Genomic DNA, 3763 nt, shown 5'->3' with positions numbered 1-3763 from the left:
CCCAATATCGCCTGACAACCGATGCTGGTGTGTTTACGTCCCCGTAACCTAGTGGTTCGGTAAAAGAGACCGATAGAATAAGTTCTAGGCTTACAAAGAATAAGTCCTGGGGTCAATTTGCTCGACTAAAGGCGGTGCTCCAGTGTAGCCGCAGTCAAATGACTGAAACAAGTAAAATAAAAGAATATATATACATATATATATATACATACATATATATATATATGTATATATGTATGTGTGTGTGTGTGTGTGTACGGTATTATTTTTCACTGGTTATAAGCAATTTTTTGGCTCCTCGTTCCAAAATGTTAGAAGAGATGCAAATCTCCTGGATAATTGCCAGTGTGTGTAACATGTAACATTCCTACAGGAACTGGCCACAATTAGGTGAACTGAGACAAGTAAAACGAAGTATGTATTCAGAGTTATCTTAAAATACCTGTGACGAATTAAAATCACAATGCGTGAATTCATTCTATAATAGCTTATGCTCCCAGCTTTTTAAAAAATACAGACCGAGATCTATGGACAGATAAATAACAATGTACTTGGGAAAGAGGAAAGTGTATTGTTGATAGAATAAATTATACAGGAAAATGAAGAGAGAGGGGGAGGGAGAGAGAGAGAGGATGTCGGGATAAAACGGCAATAAAGTTACGGGAGGGAGGGTGAGAGAGAGACAGACAGGAAAAGAGAGTGAATGAGAGTGAGTGTGAGCCAAGAAGAGAGAGAAAGTGAGTGAGTGAGTGGGAGGACAGACAGAAAAAGAGGGAAAGAGAGAGAGTGTTTGTTCCTGAGAGCAGACGAAAGAAAGCGCAGATGAGAGTAGCAGTAAGGGGAAAACGGAAGGAGAAAGAGAGGGGGAAAATATATTAAGAAAGAAAAGAAGGTGAAAAAGAGAGAGAGAGAGAAGGGGAGGGAGGTAAGCTAAAAATGAAGAGGAAACAAAACAAAACCAATAGAGGTGAAAGACGAAGATGGGTGGAGGAAGAACAACAATAGAGAGGAAGACATGAAAAGATAATGAGAGAAGAGCGAGAGAGAGAGAGAGATAAAGATGAGAAGAGAGGGAGAATGATAAAGAGGGAACAGAAATAGAAAAGGAGAGAGAAGGAAAAAGATGGGAAGTAACAGAGAAATATAGGAAGGGGAAGAGAAAGAAAGATGGGAAATGAGAGAGAGAGAGAAATTGGGAAGAGATAGAGAAAGGAAACGAAGGAGAAAATGAAATGTGAGAGAAAGAGAAATATGAAGGGAGATTGAAAGAGAAAGAAAGAAGAAAAGAAGGAAGGGAGAAAGTTGTGAAGGGAGAGGAAGAAAAAGGCTGATGGGAAGCGTGAGAGAAAGTTGGAAGGAAGAGAGGGAGAGAGGAAGGTGGGAAGGGGAAGAAAGAAAGAAAGTTGGAAGAGGAAAGCAAAAAAGAGAGAGGGAACGAGAACGGCATGAAAAGAAAAAGAGGGGGGATGGTAGAGGGGAGATGAATGAAAACGGGAAGGAGGAAGAGAGAAAGAAAAGAGGCGAAGAAAGAAAGAGAAGAGACGTGAAAAGAAAGCGAGAGTAGGAAGCGAAAGAGAGAGAGGAAGAACAATTAAGAGAACATAATTAGAGAAAGGGAGAGAAAGAAAGAAAGACAGAAAAAGAAAAAGAGATATACAGAGAGAGAGAGAGAGCAGAAGCTGTAATTTGCCAAGAGTGAGTAATCGTCATCAACTTCCGCCGACACTGACTTCTTTCTACAAATAATAACAAAAACAAACCGTACGTTGTAAGAGAGACTTGTGTGGTGGAAACGGTGGCTAAATACGATCAGAAGAAGAAGAGGAACTGCAGTGTGTATATCTATTCGGTCAGTGGATAACAGCTTTCTTTATCACACTACTTTTGCCTTTTGTTGTAATTATCATAGTTGTCATAGTGTAATTAGAAAAATAACATGTATATCTATCATTCTATCTATCTATCTGTCTCTCTAACTATCTGTCTTTCTATCTCTCTCTATCTATCTATCTCGTATGTGAGTGTGTAGCTATATATTTATACACATACATACCTACGCTCATACACACACACACACATATATGCACGCACACGAATATATATATATATATATACATGCACACACGAATATATATACACACACATATATATACACACAGGCACACACATATATATACACGCATTTACGCATACTTATACATGTATATATATATATATATATATATAATATATACATATATATACTTATATATATATACATACATTTACGCATGCATATATTTGTGCATATATATTTACATACACACAAACGTGTGTTGGTATGAACGTATGTGTGTGTGTATGTACAATTATATATAAATATAAATAATATATATATATATATATTCTTTCAATGGTTTCAGTCGTAGGACTGCGGCCATGCTGGAGCACCGCCACAGTTGTTTCGTCTGAAAATCTCTTCAGATAAAGAGTTTGCGTGTCCTGTCGTGTGTGTGTGTGTGTGGTGCTGGCATTAAATATACATCTCTTTTGTTCTGTATGTTGATCTGGAGTTTTCTCTGTTCATCTTTTTTGCTTGTATTTAAGCGTCTATCATTGCCCAATTTATCTCGTCTTTGCTTTTATCTCCGTCTTTCTATCAGTCAGTGCGTCTGTTGATCTACATACCTGTCTGTCTTTCTGTTTATAAACATACATGCTTACCTTACGTATTTATCTACCCACTTACCTGTCTCTCCGCCTCTAGCTCTTTACCTATCTGTCTATCCAGTTAAAATAAGAAAAGAAAACAGAGATGGGAGATTGACAGTTATGTATTAAGAATCAAAGATGACCAATTTGTTAATCAATAATTAACTTAATAATAAATAATTGTTAACTTCCTTATCACCATTTTCTTTTATTCTTTTAACTGCATATAAACTATATGCTTAATATCTACCTATCGCTTTAAAAGGAATTTCATCCCCCAACAATACTAGGTATTGAACCAGTATTTCCTTGGATGCAACCACACCTTCACGAGGTTAAGGTATCCTCTAATAAAATACCTACCTATTTATCTATCTACCTCTCATATCTACCTTTTTTTTTTCTACCTGCTTGTGCGAAAGTTTGTCTGATATTGAGTTCTCTTTTCTCTCCTCCGTTTTCATATTTTATTTCTCCGTCTCTTTTTTTTTTTTTTTCTTTATTCGTCTTCATCCAATGTCAAATGGAAGTATTTTTAAAATGCAAAAGTGAGGATATCCCGAAGACAGACAAAAAGACCATAACAAACAAAAAACAATCCTAGTATGATTAAAATGAAATAAAAAACAAACATGTCTCGTTAATTATATAGTATCGCGGCATGGAATCGATGTGATGATAACAGCACATGTATACAGCATAAACAGCATTATTTCCAGACATTGCGTTATACGTGATCCATTCATCACGCATTTTGTTATGCTTCGGTAGTTTTCTTTACAGTCATGTTTTTCTCTTCCATGTGTGAGTATGCATTTGTTGCGTGTATATGTATGTATGTATGGATGTATGTATGTATTATGTATGTACTACGTATGTATGCATGTTTGTATGCAACTTTGGGTGTAAGCATGTTTATATATGTGTGTGTGTGTATACATTTGTAATATATATTTGTACGTATATAAATGTATCTCTCTCTCTCTCTCTCTCTTCCTTTCTCTCTCTCTCTCTCCCCTTCTCTCTCTCTTCCTTTCTCTCTCTCTCTCTCTCTCTCTCTCTCTCTCTCTCT

At 36.4% G+C, this 3763-nt stretch overlaps 1 protein-coding gene across 3 annotated transcripts in view; it reads left to right on the top strand.

The window, feature by feature from the left end:
- Positions 1–1485: 1485 nt before the first annotated feature.
- LOC106881662 (uncharacterized) overlaps positions 1486–3763 on the top strand; it is a 109127-nt gene continuing 106849 nt past the window's right edge. For 2 of the 3 annotated variants that reach the window (XM_052967382.1, XM_052967384.1), the window contains exon 1: positions 1488–1849. The gene's annotated coding sequence lies outside the window, so the exon portion shown is untranslated. Of the gene's footprint in view, positions 1850–3763 lie in introns of all 3 variants that reach the window. The other variant, XM_052967383.1, reaches the window with a different exon arrangement.

The sequence above is a fragment of the Octopus bimaculoides genome, chromosome 4 (assembly GCF_001194135.2).
Source record: "Octopus bimaculoides isolate UCB-OBI-ISO-001 chromosome 4, ASM119413v2, whole genome shotgun sequence".
NCBI classification, from domain to species: domain Eukaryota; kingdom Metazoa; phylum Mollusca; class Cephalopoda; order Octopoda; family Octopodidae; genus Octopus; species Octopus bimaculoides.
The sequence above is the reverse complement of the archived record's forward strand: the minus strand, read 5'-3'. Positions and strand labels throughout refer to the sequence as shown.